This window comes from Parus major, chromosome 5 (assembly GCF_001522545.3).
Source record: "Parus major isolate Abel chromosome 5, Parus_major1.1, whole genome shotgun sequence".
Taxonomy (NCBI): Eukaryota; Metazoa; Chordata; class Aves; order Passeriformes; family Paridae; genus Parus; species Parus major.
Window position 1 is genome coordinate 17,405,530 of NC_031774.1, and position 10,878 is coordinate 17,416,407.

Genomic DNA, 10,878 nt, shown 5'->3' on the forward strand with positions numbered 1-10,878 from the left:
TTTGTCCATTATATTCCAAATGACACCATCAATACGGCTCTTGGCTGATTTTAAATTGCCTGTCATAATTACAGCAGAACAGAAGCATGTGAGTTTTCCTCTTCTTTGGGCAGCCAAGAAACCCTCAGGGTCTGGGAGAGGACCTGGGGACAGTGTAGATAACCCATCCAGGTCTTTTCTTTTAAACCTGGTGCTGTGAACAGATGCACAAGCACTTAAGCAGAAAAATGGCCCTTCTGGGCTCTCTATCCTCCAGTCTCAACAACTTCCCACCTCCCAAGCACGTGTTGACCTCTGATGGAGCTTAGGAAAGGAATTGCTCGCTCCCTAAGGGTGTGTGGAGAGGGAAAAAAAAACCCAGTGCGAAACATAATTCTACAGAAGTGCGAGTGACATGACATGGGATAATCATTTGGACAAACGAAGGACAGAGAGAGTTGGTTTTGCTGGAATAGTCAGTTGAACAAGAAGAAGAATTTCTATGAAAAGATGATTTTGATCATAATATGTGATATGGGTTAATAACGCCTTGTTGGTCAGTTTAAAACAAGTCCCTTACATGGTTATCTCTTCTCTGTGCTGGTAATGCTTTTCAATAAAATCAAGCAATGCCCAAAGAGAACCATGTAATCAGATAGGGAGTAAAGCCATGAGGTGTGCTGGTAAAGGAATTTGGATAATTGTTCCCAGGAAAGGGAGGGCTTTCAAAACGGAAAGGGCTGTGATGGACACCAGGGTTGGTACAGTTGGAATTAAAGCAATGTTCTTCAGTGGGGGCAAGGGCACTCTGGGCTAGGAGAGGGAAAACACCTCTATGTAGCTGTCAGGATAGCAAAAACCAGTGCTGGTGCTACACTGGTGGGAAGCAGCATGGAAAAACTGCCAGGAGAGCCAGGACAGGGCTGGGTATCATGATGTCACCTCCTCATGCCCTTTGCCCTTGCTCCTTTCCTCCCAGCCCAACAAAACCTCATGTTTCCTTTGACTCAGGCAAGGAAACAACACAGGGGATTAGCTGCCTGGTATGATGACAAGGCAGGTGAGAGCAAACAACAGCAAGGAGCTTATCATGAACTTATCTTTGTGTTCAGAGCTCATTGTTGCCAGCTGGGTTTCAGCCACTGACCATGTGGTTTGTGTCATGGAGATGCTGCAGCCTGAAACACTAGGGAACAAGGAACAGTGATGGTACCCAGCTCTGAATATTTCCATTTAGATCAGTATCCCTTAGCCTTGTATGGTGTTGCTAGCTAATGAAGGGATGGAGACTTTTCCTAGAGCTACCACTGTGGAGATGAGACTACAAAATTATTCTGTTCCCGCATGCCAAAGGCAAAGACGATTACAATTTTTCTTCTGACTCCTACTCATCCCGCCTCGTAGAGATCAGATTAATCGTGGCACATGATCAAAGAGATTGAAATGAAGAAACCAAAAACCAAATGGCTGCAGTTACACTGCTGCAAAACTTGGGTGCAGATAAGGACTGTAATCTTCCTGCACAATAGCCTGGGCTCAGAGAAGGGAGGAACACAGTGCTGACCCCATGTGTTTTTATCCTAACAAATACCCGGGCTGCCCTGTTTCAATGAGAACTCTGTTAGCACATTGCTAGCTTCAAGAAGAAAATTACTGCTTTTCTGGAGAGCAAAAGCAAGGTGCGAGACCCATGAAAATGAACAGAGCTGCAAAGAGACTTTGCCACATGGCAAATGCACGTGGTGGCTTCGAGCACCTGTGGGCTGAAGCTCCTACACACAAAGCCCTACGTGTCCACAGGTCTCTGGGGTCACTGTGCAGGAGCACCTCCCCTGCACCTGAGCACCAGAACCACACCACACAAACCCCTAAAAATGCACCACCCTTCTCCTGGGACAGAGCACTTGCTTTAATGAAGGATCACCTCCCTGCAAGGGAAACTTGGCAATGTGGGACACATGTATCCCACCCACCCACTCCTCCTCCTCCTCTTTCTCTTCCTCCTCTCCTGCTCCTGGCACACCACCCACAGGCCCCGCTCTGGCCACCCTCAGCAGCTCCATGGAGAGCTCCTCCGAAGCAGAGCCAGATGGAGCTGCCAGCTCTCCTGTATGAGACGGCACAGGCTTTCCAAGCCGCCTCTTCCTGGGGCTGCCTACTCCTGTGTGGGAGGTGCAAGCGAGGCACGTGTTGCTTCCGCTGGTGAGCTTTCCTCCAGCGTGTCCCAGTGCCACCAGTGCCAGCACTGAAGCCTTTATTTGGTGGTCCTGCACAGCTGCCAAGCATCAAAGCCAGCTCACATAAGCACCACATCACCTCTTCCAAAGGCCCTCCAAGTGGGGCATAATTCAAGGCAGAGCATTGCAGCTGGTGACCCAAAAGCCAAAGGTTGTAATTTCTGTGGTCACCCTGATGTGTGAAAATTGTCTCCATGCACAAAACCCCTGTCTGTGGACCCTAACCTTGCCCACCATTGCTTTGAAGTGGTGCCAGCAGCAGAAGTGAAATTCCTGGGAAGGCCCACCTTCTTGCACACTCCCAATTTTTATTCCTGTTTACAACTTTGAGAGGACCACAGGGAAGATTATCCACCACCATCCCTTAGAAAGAGGTGCCTGAGGCATCCTGTGAGATCTGCTGCCAACAAGGACAACTGGCAGGTGGCAGGGGAAGATGTCACTGCTGTGATATGTATCAGGTGTGCAGATGCCATGTTTGTCCAGGGTGAGAAGAGCCAAGACCACTGTGGGCTGATGGCTCCAGCAAATCCCATCCTTAGGTAAAATCTTTAATTCCCAGCATTTTACTATGTCAGTAAAGGCCAGCACACATAAGGGAGGCAACACAGGCACCCTGCCTGCACCGCAGCTTGCCAAAAATGAATTCAGGTGCTGGCCATGCTGCAAACACTTGCCTCAGGTTGCTGTGTGGCGCTTTGCCACAATTTCGAGCCTGCTGTAGGCAGAGGTGCCGGGACTGCTGCCTTTGGAACATGGGAAGTGACCAGTGTGGGACTGTACAGGAGCAAGCAGGCAGGTGTCAGATTTCCAGTGCTTGGGAAGCAAAATGCAGCCCTCTGTAGGCTGGATGGCACCGCCTGACACAGACTTGTGTGTCTCTCGCTACCATCGACAGGGATCAGGCTGTCGTCACACATTTCTAAGAATCTTCATCTGTGCTGGAGAGGCACGTCTGGCCTTGGGAGCCTTGCTGACCGGGGAAGGACTGGAATGTTCAAGGATGCAGCATTTCCTTTGTGGGGAGCAAGCGGAAACACCTCATCCTGACTTTTTTTATGCCGGGCTTTCAGCAATCAGAGAAACTGGAGGCAATATTCTCTTAAAAAAAGGAGAAAAAAACCTTTCACACCCAAGATGGGAAAGCTGGGTGCTGTCCTGGGCCCCAGGGCTGCTGTTGGGGGTCTATCATCTCCTTGGGAACCACCACCACTCTTGCACAGGAGGAAGGATGGCAAATGGTTCATTTTAGCAATGTGAACTTGGTCCACCATCTGGGATGGTGGCATCTGCCACACCAGACCTAGCACCCCCTGGAGAAGGCCACCCCCTTCTCCAGCAAGGGGGCTTAGGGGGTTCCTAAGGTGCCTTGTGACCAAGGGTGGCGGTTGCTCCCTGCAGCAGACCCCATGAGTGACAACAGACATGCAATAATAAAACAAACAGACAAGAAAATCCCCTTCACCCCCTCTCTGCTGGCCTTCACCCAGGACGCAGGGTGCATCCCTTCGCTGGCTCAGCTTTCTCCATGGTAACAGATGGATGTCGCAGTCCCATCCCCCTTCATGATGCTAGGGCAGGCGGGTGGGAGACAGATGGCAATGGAGGGGAGAAGAGTCCAGATCCTCCTGAGTGGCAAAAATTGCAGGAATCCCTGATTGCTGGAGCCAAGACATTGACCCAGAGCTGTGGGAGGGAGGGAAGGCGGAGGCGCGTGGCTCTGCTGAGCCCGGAATAGCAGAGCAGCTGTTAAGTTATCACTTGTAATTATTACAGCATATGGGAGGGAAAGAATAGCTCTCAAAGGGAGAAAAACAAATAAGGAAAAGGCGGGCTGCCGCAGGGCTCAGCCATGGGAAGAGTGACACTCAGCACTGCGGCGGGTCCCCACCAGGTGGGCAAGGGCATCAGGGGACAGCTCATCCTCTCCATAGCCCCGGCAGGAATTTGGATGCAAATATTTGCACCTGCAGCACCAAGGGCTCACCCATCTCCCAGGGTGCCCACTGCCCGCTCAGGAGCATGGATATACTGGGGAGAGGATGACAGTGCTGGGTTGCTACAGAGGGATGGACCCTGGTGTGCTCCCTTCTCCACGCAAAATACTACTTGCTGCATAATTTGAAGGATGCAGGGCCATGCACAGCAAGCGATAATGCTGGAGCACAAAGTGCCCCAGTAAACCAAAGAGGAAAGCTTCAGGGGCAAGTCCTGCACAAGAGAGCCTGCTCCTGGAAATATACAGAGAAGGGAAGAAGTGACATGCAGCAGCATGAGGGAGAATAGAGAAATTAGGGTAACAGTCTGTGCATGAGTAGCAATGACAGTCTCTCCTAAATTCTACTCCACTAGCAAAACAAACATTGTATCCCCTCGTAGCAGTTGTTATTCTGGGCTTTCAAAGAAAAGTGGAAATGTGGAGCCATTGGCAGTTACACCAGCCGCATCCCAGTATGGGGACAAGGAGTTGAGGGGATGCCACCCCTGCACACACCCCTGGAAAAAGCTTGGGAGACTTAATGAAGAAAAATCTAACCATATCTGCTGTGTATTAAATGTAAAGATTTAAGTTCACTGATGAAATTCACTGCCACTGAGCTATAGATTTTCCTGAGAGCCAGAGAGCATTTGGGGCCCATTTTAACATTTACTTGTCCTGTGTAACAGGCATGTAGCCACAGAGGTGAGGCAAAGTGAGGTGATACTTGAGATGATGTTACTTGTCCTGTTTATTCCTATGCTCTGATCGCTTTCTCTGGGCATCTGCTACTGGCTACAATTGGAAATTGTAGAGTTAAGGGGTTAGAACATACTCTGTCAGAGAGGTTTTTATATTCTCTTATACTCACCTCTCTCCTGCCTTTCAGCTGTATTTATTTGTTTACTACTGCCTTCTCCCTGGCAGTATCATGAATTTACTCAGAGCAGGTGAATTGGCACCTGCCTGCTCACCTAGGTGAACTCTAGCTCATCCCTGGGTCTCTCATCCCAAGCCAACCTGATCCCTTTGTGAAGAGCTTGTGGCTCCAGTGAAAAGCACCAATATATGTCCGAGCAAGAGATGGAATACTCTGGACTCCCTGGGCTCATGTGTCGGGACCAAAGCTCACCTATCCCAGACATAAGCCAAGAGACTGGAGAAGTGCCTCTCAGAGGTCAGCAGTACACAGATACAGATGGGTGCTGAGCACCTGCTGGTCTCATGGGAGATGCCCTTAAGCTCTGGTAGCCCACTTGGACATGCAGCACAGGCAGGTGCTGAATGGCAGTGCTGCTGCAAAAAAAGCTGTGACAGAGGCATTGGAAACAGGAGATGGTTCAAACTCTGTGATCCAGAACAGGAGTGAATTGCATGTGGCAGACAACAGCCCCAGCACAGGTTAAATAAACCAGCCAAACCCTGCCAGCGCCCCAGGATCCTTGCCAAGACAGTGCTTGGAGATTGAAGGGCCAGCTCTGCAGCTAGCACATATAAATCAGCCTGGGTGAAAATCAGGGAGCCAACACCCTTTTGCACCAGATGGAAATCTGGCCTGATGCTTTATAAACCACTGGTCCCGCCAGAAGGGCTGACCCCACCCCATGCACCCATGTTGCTGCTCAAGGGCTCTCCTGGATGACACCTCCATGGGTGGCAGAAAGGGACTCCTGCTGCCTTCGTCATGAGGCTGAAATGTTGCTTGACTGCATGTGTGGGGTGACCCCACCACACAGCTGAACCTGGAGGTGCTCCCCACTGCACTAACACCTCAGAACAGAGGGAAACAGAAATGCTGAGATTTGCAGAGCTGCTTGGGCCTCATGTCCTCTGTCTGCAGTGACCCGGAGCAGGGAAGGGCTGTGACAGGGCAGATGGGGAATGTGCCTTGGAGTAGGACACAGCTTGGGCCATCCCTGCCCACGGCATGGGGTTGGAACTAGGTGATCTGTAAAGTCCCTTCCAACACAAACCATTCTATGATCTAGAATGAAAGCATTCTCACGGTCTTTGTGCCAGAGACTCGCTGGGAGACTGTGCTGGCTCAAGCAGCCAGGAGGAGACAAAAAGCCTGCCAAGAGCTGCAAATGGAGGAGGAGGAGTGTGTTTGCAGTTCTTTGCTATCTCCACACTGGCCCTGGATTGGCAGTGGCTGAGCTACAGACACCATCAGGGTCTCGGGGGCTAAGCCCTCCTTGTAGCAGGATGCTCTGCCTAGATGGGGGTAAAACAGCTCAGACTTTACCCTATTTGCAGAAGTTACCAGTGGCAATGGAGTAGGAGGGGTCAGGCTGCTTTTGGTGCTGGAGAATGCTGAGAGGAGGCTGACTCATCGAGCCCAAAGTTAAACATTCTGAGGATGTGAAGAACAATGTTTCCTGACAGAAACTGGCACTGGTGAGGAGGTGGCAGACAAAGCTCCTGATAAAGAAGCCAACAAGTGCTAGTAGTGATGACTTATCTAATGGTGCTGAGCTAAAGGCTGCAGAGCTGACACGGGTGGCCTACAAACATATGGCTGATAATCACTTCATACTATCAAAAACTATAATCATAAAATAAAACTAAGAAAAAAGAAAGTACTAAAAATACTATAAAAACCCAGTCCCACTTTTTTAATGGCAGGGTCCTCTAATACCCCACTTCTTGGGTCTGTTTGGGGATTCCTCTCTTGAGTTGAGTCACACCTCAAGACTGAGCAAAAGAGATTTGCCCACGGTCATTGAAATGGGTAACATCTATCTCTACTTAATAATTATTTTGCCAACTTTTATATAATTGCTTCAATATTTATAAAAAATGGTGCACTATACTAGTAGTTAAAACTATCTGTATTGTGTAGTAAACAATTCTGATTAAAGATTTTAGTCTAATCATTATTGTCATCAATTGCAATAAAGCTATTATTATTATTATTTCATTCATATAAATATATTTGGTTAGCCATCCTTAATTCTGCAGCACAAAGTTGTATAAAGGCTCAATTAGACCAGTATAATTCTTTAGACATAAACCATTGACCAAGGATTGGATCCAGACTCCTCTCTGAGAAGTTTAGAAATCAAGGGGATACTTTCTGACCCTTGTGACTCAAAGGGAGGGTCTCCATGACAGACCTTGTCTGAAACTTCCATTCTATCTGCAACACCCCTGCATCCCAAACTAACCCTGCAAATCTCATTTCACCTCCCATGCCCTCTGCCCTCGTCTCAGGGCAGGGTGACAGTGATGCCAGAGCCATCCCTGCCAGGGCTTAGCACCTGGTGGATAGCACACACACACAGGTGCACACACACTATCTCCCTCTTGCATTTTTGGCCACCTTCCCTTATGTCAGCATGACATGGCAGCCCCATCCATCTCCTTTCCTCTGTATATCACCTGCAAAGTTGTTTGATTTTAAGGTAATTGCTTTTTCCACAGTAGCAAGGGCCTCTCACTTGTTTCACATGCCACTAATCTAACCCACAGGCTCGTGTTTGGATTACTGCTTTCCCTGGACTGTTCATAATAAAAAAAATATCAGGATTGGACAATAGCAGTTGAAAGGGAAAAGTAATAACTCTCTTTTCCTTCTTTAAAACCACCAAAATTGACACTAGATAAAAGGGATGGGAGACATCGGGGAAAATACAGGATTTGAGATTTTTTTTTTCGCTATTTAAAAATTAATTTTGTTAGTGATCATCCAGAGGAAAAAAGTGTTTGTTACTTTGACTCATCAAGACCTCTAAATATTTTTAGTTCCTTGCTATCCCTATGAAGCCCCACCTGGGGAGGTAGCAGGAAACATTCCCTGGAGGATCCTAGCAGCTTTTGGAGCTGAGCTTCTGAAGAGGGAATATTTGGTGACTAATCCCAGGAAATCCCCTTCTCCTGGGCAAGACGACCTCTCCCGATCCTGACTGCTGTTCCCGGTGTGCAGCATTTCTCTGGTAAGGGCTGACAGGTGCATGGCCAGACCCTGGAGGGTGCTTGCCCTGCCAACACATAGCAGTAGTTAGGGTGGTCCGGGCACACCATGATCTGCTCTAACCCCTCCACTCCTGAGGGGGCTGGAGGGGGATCCATCACCCCTTCCTGGTTACTGCCTCCACCTCTGATCCAGCAGAACAAGCCTCTCCTCCTGTGCCAGGACTGCTGGTGCTCCCAACCTGACCCCAGCTGCTGGTGTGTCCAGCTCCCCTGTGCTGCCCGCTGGAGCGTGCTCCCTCCTCTGCTTGTCAGGTGCCTTCCTGCAGGGACAGACCTCCAAAAGGTTTCCACCACTTCCTCCCACAGCAGTTTTACCTCTTCTCTCTCCCCTCAACTGGACATTTCTGTGCATCCCTTACGTGGCAGATGGTACAGCCATGTTTGCCTGTACCCTCGGTGAGTACTTGCCCAGCACAGCCCTGCTCTTGGCAGCCTTGGTCAGTTCAGGGCACGACCAGGAGCAGCACATGCTCAGCACTGTCCCTACAGCCAGCACAGCCAGGGCTGATGTGTTTTGGCTGGAGAGGAGAGAGCAGGTGCTGTGGTACTCACCTTCAGATCCCCGTCATGGCTCTAAGTGTCCCCTGGGGTGTATACGATGCAGGTGACAGGAGTCTGTGGCAGCAAAGTGGCCCAGGGATGGAGAAGACACTGGGCTGCTGCTCTCTGTTGGGGAAGAAGGATCTGACTTTGCCCACAAAGCAGCAGTAAGAATGTGGGTGTTGATTTTTGCCAGCTTCTACATGGGGAAAGGGCTGGGACAGAACATGGGCTTGGTGGTGGCAGATGTTGAGGCCTTGAGACCAGCCCTTGTAACCTGCCAGGGTCTTCCAATGCTATCCTGACATCAGGAAGAGGGCCAAGATCCCTGCAGATGGACTCACAGAATAGAGAATAGAAGTAACAAATGCAAACCATGCCTACCTCACACCACTTCCCCAGAGAGGTCCTGCCAGGGAGACACCACGGTACCAGCAATGGCTTGCAGGTGGTGGCTGAGCTGGTGAGAACCAGGAGCAGGGCAGGGGAAAGATAGAAGAGACAAGGGTGGGGTTAAAGGGGAGAGAAGTGGCAGAGAGCTTTCACACAGCCAGGCTGGGAGAGGGCTGGTTTCACACTGGAAGTCCTGGCAGCAAGGACTTGCCCAATGGCACTGGGAGCACAGTCCCCAAGGAAGCTCTGCCTGCTCTGCTGGGTTCCAGAGATGAGAGGTCCCTGGTCAGCAAGGGAGGAGATGCTGTAACACAAGCCATGTGTGCTTCTGAGCCTGTTTGCAGCTTGTAGCTGCAGGCTGTGACAAAGACCGTATCTTTAAGACATGCTGGGGTTGCACACAGCATTATCATATGGACATTCCCTATAACACCTCAAAAGCACCTCAGCTTTCCAGTGCCAAAGTGGGTCTGGGATGTTCTCCACTACACTTTGTGGGCATTGCAGGTTTCCTAAGAAAATATTTCCAAATACATCAAAGTGGTGTGTGATGAGGCAAGGCACTGCCAGCATAGTGCATTTGGGGCACCACACGAGGCCAGCACACTGGATGCTGGATAGGTAAAAAGAGGATGTTGAGCCCACTGAGTCCCAAACACCTCCTGAACGCCCTGGAGCTGCTTGAGTTTTGTTTCCGAGTCTTTTTGCTTTTGAAAGTTGCACTTGTGAGACTCTCTTCTTCCCTCTAGCGCCCATTCCGAGGCATTCCTCTTGCTCTTCAAACCCAGCAAAAGCGGCACTCGCCCGGTTGCATTTGCACTCAGGCACAAGTTTTATATCTATAAATGATACTACGACTCTCCACCCAGTCATCTGACGTTTTCTTTTTCTGGTTTATGCTGTGCCATGCCGGAGGATCCTGTTGGAAAGCCGTTGTCTCCTGGCAGCTTGAAAAATTATGCCAATTTCTAATTTTAGCACGATCACCCTGAACTCCAGCTGCGGATGCACAGCCACGAGGTTTCTGATGGAAGTGTGGAGAAGACACCTTGTTGAGGGATAGGTGAGAGTGAGGCCCTGCACTTGTTGCCTGTGTTAGATCATGCTACACTTCTTCTCAGATCACATAATTTCTCCTTGGGAGATCAGAAATTACTGCAGTGCCCTAAGGCTGGATCAAGGCTGTCACTGAAAGGTTGTGTTATTTCTGGTGACAGCAAGAGACCTCCAGGATCACCTGGGTCACCTCCCAGCTGGCTGAACCGGTTTCCAGAAGTCCAGCCATAATCCTCCTCTTTGAGGAGAGACATGCCCCTCTTCTGGAGATGGGGCAGCAGATCCACCCTCCCAGATGCACCTGCACCAGGCCAGCTCTCCACCAGCTGAGGCTCTGCCCTGGCTCCTTGAATTCCATCCAGGACATGCCCTCCTTGGTGTCCTGCAGCTGTCCTGCCCTACCTGTGCCTCTCTGGAAGGTCCAAGAGCTTCCCAGACTGGCTCAAAGAGCCATATGCACTGAGGTGCTGCCCCAGTGCTCACAAGCTGTCTCCACTCTCCAAGGCAGTCTCCACTCTCCTTTGTCTTGGCCAGGACATTTCCAGTATCTCCTGGGGTAATTTTAGAGGAACAAAACACAATAAAAACATGGCCAGGATTCTCTCGTGTAATGAGAAAGCCATTGCAGGGCAGGATTCATCTCACCTGGCAACAGATGGTACCGAGCAGACATGTAAGCCATCACAAACCCTGTTTTATCGGTGGAGAGACTGGCACTAC